The 14,129-nt window shown below is 40.9% G+C and overlaps 1 pseudogene; it reads left to right on the top strand.

Annotated features, from left to right (window-relative positions):
- Positions 1-13,452: 13,452 nt before the first annotated feature.
- Positions 13,453-13,552, top strand: LOC118147571 (U6 spliceosomal RNA; annotated as a pseudogene).
- The last annotated feature ends 577 nt before the right edge of the window (positions 13,553-14,129 follow it).

Raw genomic sequence — 14,129 nt, 5'->3', positions numbered from 1 at the left:
TCCCAACTACTTGGGAGGCTGAGGCAGGAGAATTGCTTGAACCCAGGAGTCAGAGATTACAGTGAGCTGAGATCATGCCATTGCACTCCAGTCGGGGCGGCAAGAGTAAAATTTCGTCTCAAAAAAAAAAAAATAGTGACCCCAGTGAGGTTTCAGCTATGGCCTCAAACATCTTATGGGGAGTTAGGAAATGGGATGGCCCTTCAGACTTGTTCCAAAGTGAGGCAAGGCGTCCAGGTTATGTATTCCTCCTCTCAGCCAGTCATTTAATATAGGCTGCCCCTGGTAAGGGTTTAACTTTAGGACAGGCAGTTCATTGCAGCCACAAGAGGTGCTCCCAGCAGAAAATAATAGTATCCACTACAATAATATAAAACAGAATTAAACTGTGAGAGTAGGCTGCATGTGGTGGCTCACGTCTGTAGTCCTAACACTTTGGGAGGCGGAGGTGTTCTCATTGCTGGAGCACAAGAGTTCAAGACCAGCCTGGGGAAGCAACATGACAAAACACTTTCTCTATTAAAAATACAAAACAATTAGCTGGCCGTGGTGGCACACATTTGTGACCCTAGCTACTCAGGAGGCCAAGGTGGGAGGACTGCTTGAGCCTGGGAGGTCGAGGCTACAGTGAGCTATGATTGTACCATTGCACTCCAGCCTGGGTGACAGAGGGAGACCCTATCTCAAAAAGAAAAGAAAAAGAAATCCTGAGATTAGTGACATTTCGCTATGATTCAAACCATAATTTGCATAATAATGGATATTTTATTTATAGAATTCTAAAATATCATTACCATCAAAGTTCTGGCATTTTATATCAACTATCTGCCGTTGTTCCATATTTTGATATAGATTAACAAAGAACTGTGTTACACTAACTTGTTAAACCCTTTAATTATACCACCATTTTTGGAACTATATGTGGGGGCACTTTCTTTGCTTGGCTCTGAGGCTGCCATACTTGTTTTCTCCTGCTTCATTGGCCACATCTTCCTCATCTTCTTCAGTGACTGCTCCCCATGTCTGGCCTCTGAATTTTGGAGTGGTTTAGTAGGCTTAGTCCTCAGGCCTCTTTTTTTCTTTTTTGAGACAGAGTCTTGCTCTGTTGCCAGGCAGGAGCACAGTGGCGCAGTCTCCACTCACTGCAAACTCCGCCTCCCAGGTTCAAGCTATTCTTCCGCCTCAGCCTCCCATACAGGTGCATGGCAAATGCCCGGCTAATTTTTGTATTTTTAGTACAGACGGGGTTTCACCATGTTGGCCAGGATGGTCTCGATCTCTTGACCTCGTGATCCACCTGCCTCGGCCTCCCAAAGTGCTGGGATTACAGGCGTGACCCACTGCGCCCGGCCCGGACCTCTTTTTTTTTTTTTTTTTTTAAATCTACTTTCATTCTTTAGATGTTCTCATCCAGCCTCATGGCTTTATGTATCATGTTTACCTTCATGAGTCACAGATGTGTATCTCATCCAGGCTAGTGTATCCAAATGCTTACTCCATGTCTTTACTTGGGTATCTATACACATCTCCAACTTAATGTTTCAACAAAACCCTTTATTTTTTCCCAGATGTTTTGAAATCTCTGCAAATAACAGTTTCTGCCGGGTGCAGTGGCTCACGCCTATAATCCCAGCACTTTGGGAGGCTGAGGCAGGCAGATCACAAGGTCAGGAGTGCAAGACCAGCCTGGCCAAATGGTGAAACCCCGTCTCTACTAAAAATAAAAAAATTAGCCAGGCGTGGTGGTAGGTGTCTGTAATCCCAGCTACTCAGAAGACTGAGGCAGAGGTTGCAGTGAGCCGAGATCATGCCACTGCACTCCAGCCTGGGTGACAGACTCCATTTCAAAAACAAAACAGTTGCCCTCTCCTAATTGCTCAAGCAAAAATCTTGAATTCATTCTTGAGTAATTTAAAGAAAATTTCAGACATTCTGTCAATTCACTCATAGATATGGCATTTTGCATCTCTAACTGATAAGGACTTTTTTATTTTTCACATAAATAAATAATTGGTTTGTATTCAATATTACTAATTCTTATTTATTTATTTATATGTTTATTTATTTTTGTGAGACAGAGTCTCCCTCTGTCACCCAGGCTGGAGTGCAGGGTTCACTGCAACCTCTGCCTCCAGGTGCAAGCAATTCTCATGCCTCAGCCTCCTGAGTACCTGGGATTACAGGTACACACCACCACATCCAGCTAATTTTTGTATTTTTAGCAGAGACAGGGTTTCGCCATGTTGGCCAAGCTGGTCTCAAATTCCTGACCTCAGGTGATCCATCTGCCTTGGCCTCCTAAAGTGCTGGGATTACAGGTATGAGCCTCTGTGCCTGGCCCAAATATTACTACTTCTTTCAAAGATGCCATTTTACAGTTGTTTTGTTCAAATCAAGATTAAATTATAAGGAATAAAATCTATGAACTAATATAAAATATGTCAGGTAGTAATTAATACTGCAGACTAGGGAAGGAAAGTAAAAGGGACTATTTTGTTGGCTATTTAACCCGGAGTGTTCAGGAAAGTCCCCTATGAGAAAGTGACATTTAAACAGAGATGGGCATAAAGTGTTTCAAGGAGAACATGATCAACTGTGTCAAATACTGCAAGTGGATTACACGTAAGGGAATGACTGAGGCTTGATCTTTGGCTCTGACAACAGGAAGGTCATTAGGTACCTTGCCCAAAGCTGCTTTTGTGGAATGGTGGAGGTAAATGCCTGATTGAAATGGGGTCAGGAGAGAATAGAAGGAGAAGTAGAAATAGTAAATACAGCTAGATCGATCCAAGATGGCCGACCACTAACAGCTCAGGATTGTAGCTCCCAGTGAAAGCCCAGAGAACGAGACGACGCCACACTTTTAGACGAATTTTCGTCACTCACCAATCAGCCGATTCCCAGTGGAGGAGCCCCATGGGTCGCCAGCGCGACTCTTGTGGCCGCCGCAGCGGTTTTGCCTACATCTCGGCGCAGCAGCTCTTCGTGCAGAGCCAACGGGACCGCTTCCCCTACTGACCAGAGTTTGGAGCTCCGGGAAGTCAGAGCCGCTTGTTGCGGACTCAAGAGGGAAGCCAGACCAGAGATTCCCGGGCAGAAGAGCACCATCAGTCTTATCGCTGCTATTTAGGCTGCCACAGTGGGTTGCTTGGATCCCAGCACTGGGAATCAATAAGTCGGACGTCAACTCAGAAACCTAATTAGAAAGGCGGTTCATCTACAATGAAGGGAAAAAAACAGCCTAAGAAGGCCGAGTATACTCAAAATCAGAACCCATCAGCAACGGAACAAGCCCTGATGGAAAAGGACTCATCAGTAACGGAACAAGCCCTGATGGAAAAGGACTGTGTTCCATTATCTGAAGTAGGCTTTAAAAGGTGGATGATAAGAAACTTCTGGGAGTTAAAGGAACTTGTTCTAACCCAATGTAAAGAAACTAAGAACTTGGAAAAAAAGGCTAGATGAAATATTGAAAAGAATAGACAATATAGAGAGGAATACAAATGAACTTATGGAGTTGAAAAATACAACATGAGAACTTAGTGAAATATGTACAAGCTTAAACAGCCGAATGGATCAAGCAGAAGAAAGGGTATCAGAGGTCGAAGATCAACTTAATGAAACAAAACAACAAGACAAGAATAGAGAAAAAAGGATAAAAAGGAATGAGCAAAGTCTCCAAGCAATATGGGACTATGTGAAAAGACCTAATATATGCTTGATTGGTGTACCTGAATGTGACGGAGAGAATGAATTCAAGCTGGAAAATACTCTCCAGGACATTATCCAGGAAAATTTTCCTAATTTAGCAAAGCAGGACACTATTCAACCCCAGGCAATACAGAGAACACCACAAAGATATTCCTCAAGAAGACCAACCCCAAGGCACATAATCGTTAGATTCACCAAGATCGAAATGAAGGAGAAAATATTAAGGGCAGCCAGAGAGAAAGATTAAGTTACCCATAAAGGTAAGCCTATTAGGCTTACAGCAGATCTCTCAACGGAAACCCTACAAGCTAGAAGAGAGTGGGGGGCCAATATTCAATATACTTAATTAACAGAACTTTCAGCCCAGAATTTCATATCCTGCCAATTTAAGCTTTACATTTGAAGGAAAAATAAAATCTTTTAGGAACAAGCAAGTACTCAGAGATTTTATTACCACCAGGCCTACTTTACAAGAACTTCTAAAAGAAGCATTATACACAGAAAGGAACAACCAGTATGACCCTTTCTAAAAATACACCAAAAAGTAAAGAGCATTAACATAAAGAAGAATTTTTATCAACGAAAGGACAAAATAGCCAGTTAATATCAAACGGCAGCAACCCTAAATTTAAATCAACCAAATCTCCCAATCAAAAGATACAGACAAAATCTAACGGTATATCCAAAGATATACATAGACTCAAAGTGTTGGAAAAAAAAAAAAAACGTACCAACCAAATGGAGAGCAAAAATAAATAAATAAAAAGCAGGAGTTGCAATTTTCACATTTGACAAAATAGATTTCAAAGCTACAAGGATACAAGGGTAAAAGGATTAATGTAATAATAAGAGATCTTAACACCCAGACACATAAGACCCATAGTGAGATTTAGATTCAACGAGACAGAAAATTGATAATGATATCCGGGACTGGAACTAAGATCCAGAACAAATAAACTCAATAGAGCTCTCCATTTTAAACACACAAAATATACAGTATCCACAAAATCTAATGATATATCTAAAGATATACAAAGACTCAAAACAAGGGGATGGAAAAAAAACTCACCAACCAAATGGAGAGCAAAAATAAATAAATAAAAAGTAGGAGTTGCAATTCTCACATTTAATAAAATAGATTTCAAAGCTACAAGGATGCAAGGGTAAAAGGATTAATGTAACAATAAGAGATCTTAACACCCAGATACACAAGACACATAATGAGATTTAGATTCAACAAGACAACAAATTGATAATGATATCCAGGACTTGAACTCAGAGCCAGAACAAATAAACACAATAGAGGTCTCCATTTTAAATACATAAAATATGCATTAACCACTTTAAACACTCAAAATATTGATCGGCCATTATTGAAACCCATTTTAGGAATGAAGTAATATTCCTTTTTCCCTCTTTTTCTTTTTTCCCCTTCTTTTTCTCTTTAAAAAAAAAATAGTAAATACAGACAAGTCTGAAGAAAAGTTTTTTCACATAAAGGGAGATGACAAGTGGGACATTGGCTAGAAGGGATGTGGAACAAATAATAATTTTTTTAAGAAGATAGTTTTGTTTTTTCTAAAAGGGCATATTACAGCAAATTTCATACTAATAGGAGTGATTCGGTGGGAAGAAAACATTGATGGTTCAGGAGAGAGAGAATAATTGCTGGAGAGAGGGCCTTGAGAATGTGAAAGAGGGCCGGGCATGGTGGCTCACACCTGTAATCCCGGCACTTTGGGAGGCTGAGGTAGGCAGATTACCTTAGGTCAGGAGTTTGAGACTAGCCTGGCCAACATGGCAAAACCCCGTCTTTACTAAAAATAAAAAAATTAGCTGGGCATGGTGGCACAATTCTGTGATCCCAGCTACTCACTGGGGAGGCTGAGGCACAAGAATCACTTGAACCCAGGAGGTGGAGGTTGTAGTGAGTCAAGATTGCACCATTGCACTCCAGCCTGGGCAACAGAGCAAGACACTGTCTTAAAAAAAAAAAAAAAGAGAGAGAGAGAGAGAATGTGAAAGAGGGTGGAATTCAGTGCACAACTGCAGAAGATGTCTTTAGTCAGGAGGATGGACAGTGTACCCACAGTAACAGGAGAGAAGGCAGAATATGTAGGCACTGATGCTGGTAGCTAAGGAAGTTCTCTTCTCAATCAAGTAGGAAGCAAAGTCATCAGCAGAGGGATCAGGAGATGATGGAGAGCTGAAGAGAGGAAAAGGAATGAAATAGCCCTCTAGGAGAGCTGGAGAGTAAAACGGCTAGGGAACCTAAGGGAATCTAAGACCCATTTGAGGGTGAGGCTATGAATTTTGCATTCTTTTCTGCATGGTTGTTTTTCTCCAGTCATATATAGCTGCTGAGTGTGACACAGGAAGAGAGCTGGATTTAACTGGGCCTGGAGTTCGGCCATAAAGTACAGTGAAGGGACAGACAGGAAAAAATATTTGAAAGTGTGCGCAAAAAATAATTATGATGATGGACCATGAAATACAAGCTGGAGAAGTAGAAAAGAGAGAACTTGGCAGGAGTAATGAGCAGTGAAAAGGCGGTAATGGCCTGTAGGTTTCAGGAGTGAAAGCATTGTGAGAGTCAAGGAATAGTGACAGTGAGCTAGAAAAATAGAAGGTGATGGTAGATTTAAGGCAAAAATATATAGTCTAAAATCAAGATAATTGAGAAAATATGCAGTCTTTTGAACTGAGAATGGTAAGGTAAATTAATATCACCTTTTTTTGTGTAGTAGCAACATGGCAGTATCTAAAATTGCTGTGTTACTGAGCACAGTGACTCACCTCTGTAATCCTATGACTTTGGGAGGCCAAGGAGGGCAGATCACCTGAGGTCAGGAGTTCAAGACCAGCCTGGCCAACACGGTGAAACCCCGTCTCTAATAAAAATACAAAAAGTTAGCCAGTCATGGTGCCATGTGCCTGTAATCTCAGCTATCCAGGAGGTTGAGGCAGGAGAATCACAGGAACCTGGGAGGCAGAGGCTGCAGTGAGCTGAGATTGAGCCGCTACACTCTAGCCTAGGTGACAGAGTGAGATCCATCTCAAAAAATAAAAAATAAAATTTGCCATGTTAAAATGTTAAATGCCCTTGACTTAGTAATTGTATTTCCTGGAATTTGAACAGTGGAAGTAGCACATTTGTACAAAAGATACCAGTGTGTCCTTTGCAGCATTGTGTGTAACTGCAAAACACTGAAAACAATTTAAATATCCATCAGTAGGTGACTTAATAAATAAATTATGATATTACTTTATAATAGTATACTATGCAGCCATTGCAAAAGAATGATTTAAAAAACCCCATGGCCGGAACACCACCATTTTAAAATCCCAGTGTAGGCTGGGTGCAGTGGCTCATGCCTGTAATCCCAGCACTTTGAGAGGCCGAGGCAGACAGGTCACCTGAGGTCAGGAGTTCCAGACTAGCCTGGCCAACATGGTGAAATCCCTTCTCTACTAAAACTACGAAAATTAACTGGGTGCGGTGGCGCATGCCTGTAATCCCAGCTACTTGGGAGGCTGGGGCACGAGAATCAGTTGAACCCAAGAGGCCGAGGTTGCTGTGAGCTGAGGTGGTGCCACTGCACTCCAGCCTGGGTGATAGAGTGAGACTGTCTCAAAATAAATAAATAAATAAAAAGAAAGAAAGAAAATAAAGTAAAATGAAATCCCAGTGTAATTGATTCAGGCAAGGATCATCAATGGATGCTAAGGCCAGGCACAGTGACTCACACCTGTAATCCCAGCACTTTGGGAGGCTGAGGCGAACAGATCACTTGAGGTCAGGAGTTCCTGACCAGCCTGGCCAACATGGTGAAAACCCCATCTCTACAAAAACAAAAATTCAATGGATGCTAAAACCACTGAGTGAAAGGTGGTTGGGGAACAGGATATCACACTGTCTTAAGCCTCACAGACTATTAATTACAAAGGAGAAGCATACCTTTGCACAGGAGAAATCCAGCAGACATCATCTAAAGCAAATAATGATTAACATCATCAACAATGGAACAAACTGGTATTATGGGTCTTCCAATGTGATGCAATGGGAAGAACACTTCTATGATATTCTGGCAAAAAAAAATATTTAACTTAATCTAGTCATGATGGAACAATAACATAAATCCATAATGTGGGACATTCTACAAAGCAATTGCCTGGGCTCTTCAAAAATACCAATGTTAGACTACAAAAAAGAAAGGGAAAAAAAGCAAAGGATAATAAAAGAGACATATTTAATATATGCAATGAGTGAGAAAATTGAATTCTAAATAGGAAAAAAATGTATAAAGGATATTTGGGAGATAATTGGAGAAATCTGAATATAGGTTCTATAATAGATTATTATATAATCAATATGAAATTTCTTGGGTCCGATAATGGGACTGTGGTTTTGTAAGAAAATGTTGTAGGAGAAATATGCTAGTGGTAGATTATCATGACATTTCCAATTGACTCAGCAAAAACCAAAGAGAGAAATAAGGAAAATATGGCAAAAATATATAACCATTTGTGAATTGAGATAAAAGACACAGGTGCTTATTGTATACTCTTTAAACTTTTTCTGTAGATTGCACATTGTGACAAATAAAGCTTTAGGAGAAAAAGAACAGTAATGTAGACCTATGAGTACTGACCATTATGTTAATATCATTGGAACCAAGATTTTCAGCATAAGTGGGAAGAGATGGAATTATAAAATTAAACCAGCTAAGTAAAACTCTGTAATCTGTTTTTTTTTTACTTTAAGTTCCAGAATACATATGCAGAATCTCCAGGTTCGTTACATAGGCATACATGTGCCACGGTGCTTTGCTGCAGCTATCAACCTGTCACCTAGATTTTAAGCCCCCATGCATTAGCTATTTGTCTTGATGCTCTCTCTCTTCACCACTGCCACTCCCCTCCAAAAAACAGGCCCCAATGTGTGTTGTTCCACTCCCTGTGTCCATGTGTTCTCAGTGTTCAACTCCCACTTATGAGTGAGAACATGTGGTGTTTGGTTTTCTGTTCCTGTGTTAGTTTGCTGAGGATGATGGCTTCCAGCTTCATCTGTATGTCTGCAAAGGACATGATCTCATTCCTTTTTATGGCTTCATGGTATCCCATAATGTATATGTACCACATTGTCTTTATCCAGTCTATCAGTGGTGGGCATTTGGGTTGGTTCCATGTCTTTGCTATTGTGAATAGTGCTGCAATAAACATACGTGTGCATGTGTCTTTATAATAGAAAGATTTATATTCCTTTGGGTATATACCCAGTAACGAGATTGCTGGATCAAATGGTATTTCTGGTTCTAGATCCTTGAGGAATTGCCACACTGTCTTCCACAATGGTTGAACTAATTTACATTCCCACCAACAATGTATAAGTCTTCCTATTTCTCCACAGCCTTGCCAGCATCTATTGTTTCTTGACATTTTAATAATCGCTATTCTAGCCAGGTGCAGTGTCTCACACTTGTAATCCCAGCACTTTGGGAGTCTGAGGCAAGTGGATCACCTTAGGTCAGAAGTTCAAGACCAGTCTGGCCTACATGGTGAAACCCTGCCTCTACTAAAAATACAAAAATTGGCCAGGGGTGATGGTGGGCGCCTGTAATCCCAGCTACTCAGGAGACTAAGGCAGGAGAATGGCTTGGGCCCAGGAGGTAGAGGTTGCATCGAGCCAAGATCATGCCACTGCACTCCAGCTTGGGCAACTGAGCAAGACTCTGCCTCAAAAACAAAGAAATAAATGAATAAATTGTCATTCTGACTGGTGTGAGATGGTATCTCGTTGTGGTTTTGATTTGCAATTCTCTAGTGATCAGTGATGTTGAGCTTTTTTTTAATGTTTGTTGGCCACATATATGTCTTCTTTTGAGAAGTGTCTGTTCATATCCTTTGCCTACTTTTTGATGGGGTGATTTGTTTTTTTCTTGTAAATTTAAAACTCTGTAATCTTAGACTTGAACAGTCTTTGGGAGGACCTGCAGACTCCCTGTGGAGAAGAGAATAAAATCCTAGTATCTAATTTTTCTGTCAATAATATTTACATATTTATTATGTGTCAATGATTGCTAATGGTTTTCAGTTTTTAGCAGTAGCCTAAAAACAAAACAGAGAAAACCTAAATATGGTATGTCAACCTTTGTAATGTGAAAGTAACAATATAAAAACAGATTGCAGGAGGAAGAGGGAGAACATGGAAAGATGGGAATTAATCTAATCTACTACAGTGTTTTACCAGTAAATCAAGAAATAGTAGTAAAGGCCTATTGTTTAGAATTAGAGAAGTAACCATCAAAAAGCCTTGGTAGGAGATGGCCTGATGGCACATTCTTGTAGTCCCAACTACTTGGAAGCCTGAGGCAGGAGGATCACTTCAGTCCAGAAGGTCAAAGCTATAGTAAGCTATAATGCTCCCTGTGAATGACCACTGCACACCAACCTGGGCAACATAGCCAGAACCCATCTGTAAAAACAAACAAACAAACAGGAAAAAGAAACTCATGGCCAGGCACAGTGGCTCACACCTGTAATCCCAGCACTTTGGAAGGCCAAGGCGGATGGATCACCTGTGGTCAGGAGTTCAAGACCATCCTGGCCAACATGGTGAAACTCCATCTCTACTAAAAATACAAAATTAGCTGGACATGGTGGTGTATGCCTGTAATCTCAGCTACTCTGGAGGCTGAGGCAGGAGAATCACTTAGAATCCAGGAGGCGGAGGTTGCAGTGAACCAAGATCATGCCACTGTACTTCAGCCCGGGCAACACAGGGAGACTCTGTCTAAAAAAAAAAAAAGAAGCCATGAAATAGCATCAGTTAAAAGTGGTTTCCTCTGAGAAGTCCAGTTAGGGGTGGGAGAGAGTGGGCCAGTAGAATACCTTTTTTATTTTTCATTACAAGCCCTACTACATTATTGTTTTTTCCATGTATGTAATTATTGTGATAAAGTGTTTTAAGAAAAGAAAATTTTAATAAAGAAAGGGGAATTACTTACAATTCATTATGCCTGGAGTTTAAATTTTATCAGTTTTCACAGAAGTTCCTGGATGGGATTGGTTATTAGAGGATCTACAGACAGGAACAGCAGAGGAGAGAGGGGGAGATTATACCCTCTCTCCTCTGAGAGGGTAGTGGGTATATTAAAAAATAAGGCTTGGTTGTCAGAGGTAGTTTTCAGTATAGTACAATGTATATTTATCATATTTTCTATCCAACTGTGTCCTAGCAACTAGAACCTTGGGCCAAAGCCCTAAGGAGAGATAGCTATTTAGAAAGAATGAAATCCCCGGAGTCTCTAAAGTATGAGATGTACAAAGCAACACTGTTCTGTAGAGGTCTGGAGGTGACAGGAACACTGCTATGGTCCTAACAGACTAGGGCCCCAGGCTGGATATGTGCCAAGAAGAATCCTGAACACCAGGGCACTCTTTGCAGAAGCACACATAACACTCAGTTAATTTTGAGGGAAAGGCGAGGTTTTACATTGCTGAGGGCGTAGGCAAAACTAGAAAAAGACTGTCCCCTTAATGTTATTATAACCTATAGTAGCCACAGCCTGGTGTGGCCTATAAAAATATGATCAGCACAGTTGATTTTATAACAAAAAGCATTTAGGAAGACAAGCAGCATTATACCATGATTAAAGATACATTTACAAATGAACACATAAATGCTATAATGGCAAATCTCAAATATAATCCAACAACAGTTTTGATTTGACAGAGATGCAAGGGTAAGCCTTTCTGGTTGCAGCATCATGGGGGATAACATGGGATAGATTGTTATTTTTCCAGATTATTTGCTGTCCTCCCTAGGAAAGGATTATGTTTACCCATTTTCATCAACATTAACCTTATGACTTGCTTTGCCTGTGGGACTGATGTATGCCCCACATCTAAGCTTCTGCTTCAAGAGATATCTGGTGGGCCGGGCACGGTGCTCACACCTGTAATCCCAGCAGTTTGGGAATCTGAGGCCAGGCGGATCATGAGGTCAGGAGACTGAGGCCATCTCGGTCAACATGGTGAAACCCTGTCTCTACTAAAAATACAAAAATTAGCTGGGCGTGGTGGCGCATGCCTGTAGTCCCAGCTACTCAGGAGGCTGAGGCAGGAGAATTGCTTGAACCCGGGAGGCGGAGGTTGCGATGAGCCGAGATTGCGCCATTGCACTCCAGCCTGGGCAACAAGAGTAAAACTCCAGTTCAAAAAAAAAAGAGACATCTGGTGGTTCAGACATAAGGCCTATGTGTCCTGCGTGGAGGTTGCTACTGGAATAAAGATCCTAGAACAGACCTATAACCACCGTGTATAGTGGATTAGTAATTGGCCTTTGTTATTGCCAAGTCACTGTGATTTTGTTGTTCTTTTGTTCTGCAACATAACCTACTGAAAGCTAACTATTGTGTAGCATAAGCTGAAAACCCTTTTGCTTCCAATGCCCAGAAAACCTAGTTCCATGACAGCAAACATAATTTTAAATGCATGAACTCCCAAGAAAGTAAGGGGAATATCCAGGACCACTAAATGAAGGGGATACTGAAACAAAGTGTTAAGTTCTTGAAATGATGCTGCAGCTATAAATAGTAATAAGAAACAAAGAGAAATGCAACAGATGAACCTTTAAAAAAATCTAGAAAAGAAAATGAGTAATTTTTTTTTTTGAGACAGAGTCTCACTCTGTTGCCCAGGCTGTAGTGCAATGGCACTGTCTCAGCTCACTGCAAACTCTGCTTCCCAGGTTCAAGCGATTCTCCTGCCTCAGCCTCTCACGTACCTGGGATTACAGGTGGGCAACACCAAACTTGGCTAATTTTTGTATTTTCAGTAGAGACGGGGCTTCACCATATTGGCCAGGCTGGTCTTGAACTCCTGACTTCAAGTGATCCAGCTACCTCAGCCTCCCCAAGTGCTGGGATTACAGGTGTGAGCCACCACATATAGCCAGAAAATGGGTAATTTCTTAAAGGCAAGTGAGAAAAAGGGAAATATTAAAAACAAAGCAGAAATAAACAAATTGAGTAATAGCAGAACATAAAATTCATGTAGCCAATGACTACATCTATTTGTTTAAAAATGGTTTCTAGAACATACCATCTCCCTGCTGTGATCCTACTCTCTTACAATTAGGCTGATTTCCAAACTGTCATGTGTTTGATATTCACTGAAAGAAAGCACAAACATATCTGGCATATTAATAAAAATTACTTAACAACAGTGAATTATGGTTACATAAAGAAATAATTTAAATTCTGAAGTAACATTTATGCTTCTGTAAAAAATAAAACATAAAATATTCTTTATCAGATACTCTACATCTTGACTATAGACTTGTCATGATATAGGTCAGTGTTTTTCATTTGAGGATGGAAACCTACTGGTAAATTATAAAATCAGTTTAATGGGTTATAAGTTACATTAAAAAATAGGGCCAGGTGCAGTAGCCCACGCCTGTAATCCCAGCACTCTTGGAGGCTGAGACAGGTGGATCACGAGGTCAGGAGTTTAAGACCAGTCTGACCACATAGTGAAACCCCATCTCCACTGAAAATACAAAAATTAGCCAGGTGTGGTGGTGTGCACCTGTAATCCCAGCTACTCAGGAGGCTGAGACAGGAGAATTGCTTGAACCCGGGAGGCAGAGTTTGCAGTGAGCCAAGATTATGGCACTGTACTCCAGCCTGGGCAACAGGGCAAGACTTGGTCTCAACAAAAGAAAAAAAAGAAAAGGTGTTCCCTTTGGCAGCACATAACTAAAATTGGAATGATGCAGAGAAGATTAGCATGGCTCCTGTAAGAAAAAAAAATAGAAAAGAATTTGAAAATATTGTGCAGTGCATGTAGTTAAGTACTGTTTCATGAAATATTAGTCTTATTTCTATAATATGTGTGTGTCCTAGGTTGAGATTAAAATGTACATTGTACTGCAGGTGGATTAGGGTAAAAAAAGTTTGAAAGTTGCTGACTTTGGTCCCTGTAATCAAGTGATGCTCAACATACTTAAAACTGGTAAGGCTTAGTCATAGCCCAGTCAGAACACTAAAGCTGGCTGCAGTATTGGACTCCTGCTATGCCAGGGGTTACTGCTTTTGTGCTAGACTGAGGGTCCCAAGGGAAGGGGACAGAGGAACTAGGGTGGTTGGGGCAGTGACTTTATGGGCGTATTCGTTTTCTATTTCAGCAATAACAAATAACCACAAACTTAGTTGTTTAAAATAGCATACATTTGGCTATGCAAAGTGGCTCACACCTGTAATCCCAGCACCTTGGGAGGCCAAGGCAGGCAGATGACTAGGTCAACAGATCGAGACCATCCTGGCCAACATGGTGAAACCCCGTCTCCACTAAAATACAAAAAATTAGCCAGACATGGTGGCATACACCTGTAGTCCCAGCTACTCGGGAGG

The sequence above is a fragment of the Callithrix jacchus genome, chromosome 14, assembly GCF_049354715.1.
Source record: "Callithrix jacchus isolate 240 chromosome 14, calJac240_pri, whole genome shotgun sequence".
Classification (NCBI taxonomy): domain Eukaryota; kingdom Metazoa; phylum Chordata; class Mammalia; order Primates; family Cebidae; genus Callithrix; species Callithrix jacchus.
This window is presented reverse-complemented; position numbering and strand designations above follow the sequence as displayed.